Raw genomic sequence first — 11,120 nt, 5'->3', positions numbered from 1 at the left:
GGAACCCGGACCTCGGGTTACGTAAGAAGCATCATTGTCCGGTAAGGACAATGTTATAAAAATCCAAATAATGCAATCATGGATGTATTATTTTATGTTGGATCCCTTTCCCCGTGGAGTTATTACAATTAAGTGTTGTATTAAGATTTATGTCTTTAACGGTAATTTACAATTGATTTAAAAGTATAAACCATTTTAATTCACACAATAAGTCCCTACCTTAGTGACTGCTTTAGTTTAGCCTTTTGTAGTTTTAGGAGTCTTTTTTGTATATAATCTTTTTTATATATTTTAATAAAATTTGCTGTGGGGCTTTTTGCCTCACAGTCTTGCTTCAAAAAAAAAAATTCAAAGTAAAACTATTTACTTGGTGATTTCTTTAATCATTCCAAAAATAGTTGAAAATTATAGAGTTACCTCTATAGTTTTTGGAATAAAAAGGAATATAGTATTTTTCTGGAAAAATACTCTTTTACAAAAGAAATGACTTGTAATAATAGAATTTCATTTTGAAATGTTTGAAAATAAGTATTTGAACTTATTTGAGATTTTTCATTGAATTTTAAATACAAGGAAATAATAATTTTAAATTCCAAGTTATTATTTAAATTCTTAAAAATTCATAATTTTGAATTTGTTTCATAAATTCCATTTCATATTTTATTCTTGTTAAGATTTATTTTTCATTCATAAATCCAATTTTTATTGGATTTTTAGAGTTGTTTATGATTTATTAAAATTTGGTAAAGTTTTGGTCTTTTATTAAATGTAAAAGACCAAAATACCCCTCTGGACCCCTATTGGGCCCAGCCCAATAACTTAACCCAGGGACGGCCCAATAAGGCTGGCCCCCTTTTGGGTTCGGTGGCGCCGAGCGGCCCACCTCACTCACTCTCACTCGGCCCTCTCACTCGCTCGTCTAACCCTAACCGTCCGGCGACCCCCGTGGCGATGGCGTCGCCGCCATGGCCGCCGCCCCGCTCCGGCCATCGCCGGCCTTCTCCGCCGTAGCCACCACCCGATCCCGAACCGCCGTGAGCGGATCTATCGATCCGTCCGCGCGGTTTCTCCCTTCTCGTCCTCTTCCGGCGAATCGCCTCCGATCCGGATCTCATGGAGAATCGCCTCGACGAACTCCGGCGAGATCTCGCCCTCGCCGACGATGAGTACGTGCCGGGGTTGACCCGGCGCGGTTGCTGCTTGCGGTACTCGTGCCGTCGCCTCAGTGCCTGCTACGGTGGTGCTGGTTCGTGTCCGGGTTCGCCGGCATAACGTCGGCGCCTACCCCGGATTTGCAGCTGTTAGGGCCGCGCGAGCACTGCCTCGCCATGCCCTAGCCTCTGCTTCCAGGCGCAAGTAAGTGTTGTCTCACCTCTACCTCTTCTGTGCGCCTCCCATGCTTCTGTTCTTCTTCCTCCTCATGTTCTGCTGCTCTCTGGTGATCCTGTGATCACACAGAGCCATGCTATTCTTATGCAAATTGCATGTGCTTCTGTTAATTGCAAGTTCATGGCCCAATTACCATTTACTGGTACTGGCACATGCTGCTTTGCTTGCTGTTCATGCTGTGCTTGCTTCTCTGCTGCTCCTAGCATGCTCTACACTTGCCATGCTCTACTGTGCTTGCTCAAGAGCTAACTATGCCATGCTATGCTTGTCTAGGTGTACTTGTGTTGCATCTGTGACACTTGTGTGTGTGCCAGTGGTGTCCGTGATATGCTTCGGTGCTACCTCTCGCAAGCCAATGATCCATTGGATCATTCCTTGCTTGTTGGCTAACCTCTCTGTGTAACTTGGCTTGCTATAATTGATCCATTTGATCAATTGATTTTCGATGATCAGCTATCAGGCTACATCTGTGGCTATATGAATCAATTATCTGGTGATGCTGATGCTCAAGCATCACTGTGCTGTTGCTTACTTGTGCTGTTGCTCATCTTAGCTATCTAGACTTGCTCTAGTGGCTATGAATTAAATTGTGTGGCTTAACAGTATGCTACTGTCATGCTTAGCATGGATCTGTGATAAATTCATGCTTGGATTACTTAAATTATGATGAACTGCTTATGCAGTGATGATTTAAATGACTTGCTTGTATATGAATTTGCTGTTCATGATTCTTTTACAAGCAATAAGAGTGTGAATCCATTTCTGGATAGTGATGTGATCTATTTGGCTTTCTCATAATTGGTGCTAAGTGTGATGTGACCTCGGTAGCCTTGCTACCGATTGGTTGCTCACATGGTTGGTTGGATCTTGTTGGCTACTCATCTTTGCTTGCATATTTGGGGATCATACTAACTATGAATGCCAATATGCTTGCCTGTGAAGAAATCTAGGGTTTATGATGGTTGCATACTTAGGATTTTCTGTGTAGTCTTGGCTGCTAATCTTTGCTATCTACTGGTGCTATCTGTGCATGTGATCTTTCTAGTGTGTGCATCTGTGCATGATTTCTAGCTACCGTGCACATGATCCGTATCCGGATGGTTTCTATCTTAGTAGCTTTTGATCGGCGATAATCCTTGGTGAAAACCAAGTGATGATCTACCCATATGAGCATCTCGCTCATCCCATGCTCGGTTCATGCATATGATGGATTAGATCCATTGGATCTCTTCCAGAACTAGGTATACCTTGTTCCAGCTCCTAGAAAGAAATGTTTTGTTGATGCAGTCTTGTGGTTTGTGCAAAGCCCTTCACCTCCAGATTCTGGTTGATCCTCTAGGTCACCATGATTTCTGATGGCTGAGATTTTGTGTGTGTTTGTGTTGTTCTTGAGCAAGAACTGGATGAACTATGTGTTGCTCTAACTTCACCCTTAGCTGGTGAATCTTATCTGGTCGACTGTGCACTGGTTCTAGGGTTTGTAATCCTTTTATATCATCTCTATCGTTACTCGGCCATGACACACAAGGCCCGGTTACTTTGTGACTCATCCCTTGCATTGCCTTGCTGTTGCTTGGTTAGCAACAGCCTTCATATGTGGAAACTTGAGCCCCTTGTGGCCTGCTCAGTGTTGGTCTGCCTATTCCTATCTTGTGCTGTCCAGGTTTTGGACAAGCACAAGTGTGCAGTGTCAAATTTTACTGTCCAAACTGAATTTCAGTGATTGTTGTTAACTCTCCAAACTGAATTTCTAACACTTATATTCTGGCTAGCACCTGTTATTTGTTTTGCAGGTTTGAAGGTGAATATGACCAGAAGATGTTCTTCAAGCATTTAGTCTAGGTTTTAGTTTAGGAACAAATTGTAATCTTTGTTTTCATTTCTGATTATTATTCATCCATTCTTGTATCAAGAATATTGTAAAGACTATGTATTCTGTGTTGATGATCAATAAAGCTCAAGTTTTTGTTTATGAGCTTTTAATTTATGTAATGTTTAAATTCTGAATTACATATTGTATTTAATATTCAATTTGAAATTCAAAGTCATTTGAATTTATAAGTTGTGTTTGAATTATGAGTTCATTATTTATATAACTCAATGCTTATTGTTAAATGTATTAACACTTGTCAAATGAAATCAATTCCCCAAATCAACAAGATACAAAAGAGATCATGTCGAAATTTCCCTAACTCACATTGCCTAACCCTAAGTGCAAAATGAGAGAGAACCTCGATCCCTCTTAGGTTTAGTTGCAATAAAGCGCGAAAATTTCCCCCGTTTTGCGATGAAATGCACATCCCATTTCTAAATCTACCCTTCGTTGTTCCTATGTTCTGGGTTATTACAGCATAATAGACCGTTGCAATTTAGACCGAGTACTAACATAGCATACACACTGTCACCTTTAAGCTATGAAAGGGGGAATAGATCGCATCAATACTATCATAGTAATAGTTAACTTCATAATCTACAAGAGATTACAATCATAACCTACGCCAAGTACTACATGATGCACACACTGTCAACATTACATCATGGAGGAGGAATAGACTACTTTAATAACATCACTAGAGTAGCACATAGATTAATAGTGATACAAAGCTCATGATCACTGATACGTCTCAAACGTATCTATAATTTCTTATGTTCCATGCTACTTTTATGATGATACTCACATGTTTTATACACACTTTATGTCATTATTATGCATTTTCCGGCACTAACCTATTGACGAGATGCCGAAGAGCCGGTTGCTGTTTTCTGCTGTTTTTGGTTTCAGAAATCCTACAAAGGAAATATTCTCGGAATTGGACGAAATCAACGCCCAGGGTCTTATTTTTCCACGGAGCTTCCAGAAGACCGAAAGGGTTACGAAGTGGGGCGACGAGGCGCCGCCACCATAGGGCCGCGCGGCCATAGGGGGGCCCGCGCCGCCCTATGGTGTGGGCCCCTCGTAAGCCCTCCGACTCTGGCCTTCCGCCTACTTATAGCCTTCGTCGCGAAAACCCCAGTACCGAGAGCAACGATACGGAAAACCTTCCAGAGACGCCGCCGCCGCCAATCCCATCTCGGGGGATTCAGGAGATCGCCTCCGGCACCCTGCCGGAGAGGGGAATCATCTCCCGGAGGACTCTTCATCACCATGATCGCCTCCGGATTGATGTGTGAGTAGTTCACCCTCGGACTATGGGTCCATAGCAGTAGCTAGATGGTTGTCTTCTCCTCATTGTGCTATCATGTTAGATCTTGTGAGCTGCCTATCATGATCAAGATCGTCTATTTGTAATGCTACATGTTGTGTTTGTTGGGATCCTATGAATATGGAATACTATGTCAAGTTGATTATCAATCTATCATATATGTGTTGTTTATGTTCTTGCATGCTCTCCGTTGCTAGTAGAGGCTCTGGCCAAGTTGATACTTGTAACTCCAAGAGGGAGTATTTATGCTCGATAGTGGGTTCATGCCTCCATTGAATCTGAGATAGTGATAGAAAGTTCTAAGGTTGTGGATTTACTGTTGCCACTAGGGATAAAACATCAATGCTTTGTCTAAGGATATTTTTGTTGATTACATTACGCACCTTACTTAATGCAATTGTCTGTTGTTTGCAACTTAATACTGGAAGGGGTGCGGATGCTAACCCGAAGGTGGACTTTTTAGGCATAGATGCATGTCGGATAGCGGTCTATGTACTTTGCCGTAATGCTCTGATTAAATCTCATAGTAGTCATCGTGATATGTATGTGCATTGTTATGCCCTCTCTATTTGTCAATTGCCCAACTATAATTTGTTCACCCAACATGCTATTTCTTATCGGAGAGACACCACTAGTGAACTGTGGACCCCGGTCCATTCTTTTACATCTGAAATACAATCTACTGCAATCATTGTTCTCTGCTGTTCTTCGCAAACAAACATCATCTTCCACACTATACATTTAATCCTTTGTTTAGGCATATATGCATGCTGGATAGCGGTCTATGTACTTTGTCGTAATGCCCTGATTAAATCTCATAGTAGTCATCGTGATATGTATGTGCATTGTTATGCCCTCTCTATTTGTCAATTGCCCAACCGTAATTTGTTCACCCAACATGCATTTATCTTATGGGAGAGACACCACTAGTGAACTGTGGACCCCGGTCCATTCTTTACATCTGAAATACAATCTATCGCAATACTTGTTCTTTACTCGTTCTTCGCAAACAAACATCATCTTCCACACTATACATCTAATCCTTTGTTTTAAGCAAGCTCGGTGAGATTGACAACCTCATCTGTTACGTTGGGGCAAAGTACTTTGATTGTGTTGTGCAGGTTCCACGTTGGCGCCGGAATCCCTGGTGTTGCGCCGCACTACACTCCGTCACCAACGACCTTCACGTGATCCTTGACTCATACTGGTTCGATAAACGTTGGTTTCTTACCGAGGGAAACTTACTGCTATACGCATCACACCTTCCACTTGGGGTTCCCAACGGACGTGTGCTTCACGCATATCAAGCTAAATTTCTGGCGCCGTTGCCGGGGAGATCAAGACACGCTGCAAGGGGAGTCTCCCACATCCAATCTCTTTACTTTGTTTTTGTCTTGATTTACTTTATTTTATTTACTGCTTTGTTTGTTCTCTATATTAAAAATACAAAAAATTAGTTACTAGCTTTATTTTATTTACTATCTTGTTTGCGTTCTCTATATTAAAAACACAAAAAAATTAGTTATTTGCATTTACTTTATTTAGTTTGCTTTATTTACTACTACTAAAAATGAGTAATCCTGAAGTTGAAGTTCGTTCGTTTAAGCAACAAGGGGGAGAAAGTTCTAAAGATGCTTGGTATAGAATTAGTGATGTTCATCATAGGTGCACTAAGAAACACTCCACTATTATCCTACTTAGGAACTTTTATGTTGGTATCTCTAGCTGGAATAGGTATGTTCTTGATACTCTTGCGGGAGGTAATTTCCTAGGCACTCCTGCTTTAGAAGCTAGTTGCATTATTGAGAGTCTAGTTGGAATACCACCTGTTAATGAAGATAAAATTGAAATCTCTCTTGAAGATGTCATGAAAAAGTTGGAGGCCATAGAGAAAAATCTTCCAAGTTTTGAGACAAAATTGGGAATGTTACTTAATAACACTGATAAACTTGATAAAACTCTAAGTGGAATCAATGAGAGAATTGCCGTTTTAGAAACTTGTGCTACTCATGATAATCAAACCCATAGGATTAGTGAACTTGAAGAAGCTATGGGAACCTTGGGTTCAACTTTTTTTTCTCTTAAGTTTAAGGAGAAAGCTTATGTGGGTAAGGAGCAAAAGTTCATGTATGTCTCTAAAGTGCCTAAGCCAAAAAACTATTATAGGCCTAAAATTGACAAAGCCCTTAGCACCACTATGGATGATGGAGCACCTAAGATACCTATTGTGACAAATTGTGAAAGTTATGATGTTAATGCTTCATCTCTTGATAATACTTGATTCACACTTTCTGCGCCTAGCTGAAAGGCATTAAAGAAAAGCGCTTATGAGAGACAACCCATTATTTTAATTCTGCACTTTTGTTTTATATTTGAGTCTTGGAAGTTGTTACTACTATAGCAACCTCTCCTTATCTTTATTTTCTTGCATTGTTGTGCCAAGTAAAGTCTTTGATAGTAGGGTTGATACTATATTTGGATTACTGCGCAGAAACAGATTTCTTGCTGTCACGAAATTGAGTAGCCCCGTCTGTAGGTAACTCAGGAAAATCTGCCAATTTACGTGCGTGATCCTCAGATATGTACGCAACTTTCATTGAATTTGAGCATTTTCATCTGAGCAAGTTAAGTGCCCCAGAAAAAATCGTCTTTACGGACTGTTCTGTTTTGACAGATTCTGCCTTTTATTTCGCATTGCCTCGTTTTGCTATGTTTGATGGATTTCTTTGTTCCATTAACTTTCAGTAGCTTTGTGCAATGTCCAGAAGTGTTAAGAATGATTATGTTACCTCTGAATATGTGAATTTTCGATTATGCACTAACCCTCTAATGAGTTAGTTTTGAGTTTGGTGTGGAGGAAGTTTTCAAGGGTCAAGAGAGGAGGATGATACAATATGATCAAGAAGAGCGAAAAGTCTAAGCTTGGGGATGCCCCCGTGGTTCATCCCTGCATATTTTAAGAAGACTCAAGCATCTAAGCTTGGGGATGCCCAAGGCATCCCTTCTTCATCGACAACTTATCAGGTCACCTCTAGTGAAACTATATTTTTATTTTGTCACATCTTATGTGTTTTACTTGGAGCGTTTGTATGTTTTTATTTTTTGTTTTTGTTTGAATAAAATCGGATCCTAGCATTCCTTGTTTGGGAGAGAGACACGCTCCGCTCGTTCATATGAACACTGGTGTTCTTAGCTTAACTTTTAATGTTCATGGCGAAGGATGAAACTGCTTCGTTCATTGTTATATGGTTGGAAACAGAAAATGCTTCATGTGGTAATTGGTATAATGTCTTGAATAATTTGATACTTGGCAATTGTTGGGCTCATATAGATCATGTTTAAGCTCTTGCATCATGTACTTTGCACCTATTAATGAAGAACTACATAGAGCTTGTTAAAATTTGGTTTGCATGATTGGTCTCTCTAGAGTCTAGATATTTTCTGGTTGAGGTGTTTGAACAACAAGGAGACAGCGTAGAGTCTTATAATGCTTGCAATATGTTCTTATGTAAGTTTTTCTGTACCGGTTTATACTTGAGTTTGCTTCAAACAACCTTGCTAGCCAAAGCCTTGTATTGAGAGGTATTTCTTCTCGTGCATCCAAATCCTTGAGCCAAAAACTATGCCATTTGTGTCCACCATACCTAACTACTACATGGTATTTCTCTGCCATTCCAAAGTAAATTACTTGAGTGCTACCTTTAAAATTCTATTCTTTGTCTTTGCAATATATAGCTCATGGGAAAATAGCCTTAAAAACTATTGTGGTATTGAATATGTAGCTTATGTGTCTTATTTCTTATAAGTTGCTTGTTGAGCGGTAACCATGTTTCTGGGGATGCCACCAACTATTACACCTTTGTTGAATATCATGTGAGTTGCTATGCATGTTCGTCTTGTCTGAAGTAAGGGTGATTTATCATGATCAAACGGTTTGAGTATGCATATTGTTAGAGAAGAACATTGGGCCGCTAACTAAAGCCATGAATTATGGTGGAAGTTTCAGTTTGGACAATTAATCCTCAATCTCTTATGAGAATATTATCTGTTGTTGAATGTTTATGCATTAAAGAGGAGTCCATTACATGTTGTCTATGTTGTCCCGGTATGGATGTCTAAGTTGAGAATAATCAAAAACGAGAAATCAAATGTGATCTTTCTCCTTAGACCCTTGTATAGGCGACATAGAGGTACCCCTTTGTGACACTTGGTTGAAACATATGTTATGCAATGATAATCCATGTAAATCCAAGCTAATTAGGACAAGGTGCGAGCACTATTGGTAATCTATGCATGAGGCTTGCAACTTATAGGATGTCTTATACATAACACATATGATTTATTACTACCGTTGACAAAATTGTTTCTATGTTTTCAAAATGAAAAGCTCTAGCACAAAAATAGTAATCCATGCTTCCTCTCGCGAAGGGCCTATCTTTTACTTTATGTTGAGTCAGTTCACCTACTTCTTTCTATCTTAGAAGCAAACACTTGTGTCAAACTGTGTGCATTGATTCTTACATGTTTACCTATTGCACTTGTTATATTACTTTGTGTTGACAATTATCCATGAGATATACATGTTGAAGTTCAAAGCAACTGCTGAAACTTATATCTTCATTTGTGTTGCTTCAAAGCTTTCTACTAAGAATCTATTGCTTTATGAGTTAACTCTTATGCAAGTCTTATTGATGCTTGTCTTGAAAGTACTATTCATGAAAAGTCTTTGCTATATGATTCAGTTGTTTATTCATTGTCTTTACCATTGCTTCGATTCACTGCATTCATCTCATATGCTTTACAATAGTATTGATCAAGATTATGATAGCATGTCACTTCAGAAATTATCCTCGTTATCGTTTACCTACTCGAGGGTGAGTAGGAACTAAGCTTGGGGATGCTTGATACGTCTCAAACGTATCTATAATTTCTTATGTTCCATGCTACTTTTATGATGATACTCACATGTTTTATACACACTTTATGTCATTATTATGCATTTTCCAGACACTAACCTATTGACGAGATGCCGAAGAGCCAGTTGCTATTTTCTGTTGTTTTTGGTTTCAGAAATCCTACAAAGGAAATATTCTCGGAATTGGACGAAATCAACGCCCAGGGTCTTATTTTTCCACGGAGCTTCCAGAAAACCGAAAGGGTTACGAAGTGGGGCGACGAGGCGCCGCCACCATAGGGCCGCGCGGCCAGAGGGGGGCCCGCGCCGCCCTATGGTGTGGGCCCTCGTCGGCCCTCCGACTCGCCCTTCCGCCTACTTATAGCCTTCGTCGCGAAAACCCCGGTACCGAGAGCCACGATACGGAAAACCTTCCAGAGACGCCGCCGCCGCCAATCCCATCTCGGGGGATTCAGGAGATCGCCTCCGGCACCCTGCCGGAGAGGGGAATCATCTCCCGGAGGACTCTTCATCACCATGATCGCCTCCGGATTGATGTGTGAGTAGTTCACCCCTGGACTATGGGTCCATAGCAGTAGCTAGATGGTTGTCTTCTCCTCATTGTGCTATCATGTTAGATCTTGTGAGCTACCTATCATGATCAAGATCGTCTATTTGTAATGCTACATGTTGTGTTTGTTGGGATCCGATGAATATGGAATACTATGTCAAGTTGATTATCAATCTATCATATATGTGTTGTTTATGTTCTTGCATGCTCTCCGTTGCTAGTAGAGGCTCCGGCCAAGTTGATACTTGTAACTCCAAGAGGGAGTATTTATGCTCGATAGTGGGTTCATGCCACCATTGAATGCGGGACAGTGATGAGAAAGTTCTAAGGTTGTGGATGTCTTGTTGCCACTAGGGGTAAAACATCAATGCTTTGTCTAAGGATATTTGTGTTGATTACATTACGCACCATACTTAATGCAATTGTACTGTTGTTTGCAACTTAATGCTGGAAGGGGTGCGGATGCTAACCTCGAAGGTGGACTTTTTAGGTATAGATGCATGCTTGGATAGCGGTCTATGTACTTTGTCGTAATGCCCTGATTAAATCTCATAGTAGTCATCGTGATATGTATGTGCATTGTTATGCCCTCTCTATTTGTCAATTGCCCAACCGTAATTTGTTCACCCAACATGCTATTTCTTATTGGAGAGACACCACTAGTGAACTGTGGACCCCGGTCCATTCTTTTACATCCGAAATACAATCTACGCAAACTCTGTTCTTTACTTGTTCTTCGCAAACAAACATCATCTTCCACACTATACATTTAATCATTTGTTTACGAGCAAGCTGGTGAGATTGACAACCTCACTCGTTACGTTGGGGCAAAGTACTTTGATTGTGTTGTGTAGGTTCCACGTTGGCGCCAGAATCCCTGGTGTTGCGCCGCACTACACTCCGTCACCAACGACCTTCACATGATCCTTGACTCCTACTGGTTCGATAAACCTTGGTTTCTTACTGAGGGAAAATTGCTGCTATACGCATCACACCTTCCACTTGGGGTTCCCAACGGACGTGTGCTTCACGCGTATCAATCACATAAAGATCACATCATGGG

Source organism: Lolium rigidum, chromosome 7, assembly GCF_022539505.1.
Source record: "Lolium rigidum isolate FL_2022 chromosome 7, APGP_CSIRO_Lrig_0.1, whole genome shotgun sequence".
Taxonomy (NCBI): domain Eukaryota; kingdom Viridiplantae; phylum Streptophyta; class Magnoliopsida; order Poales; family Poaceae; genus Lolium; species Lolium rigidum.
This window is presented reverse-complemented; position numbering follows the sequence as displayed.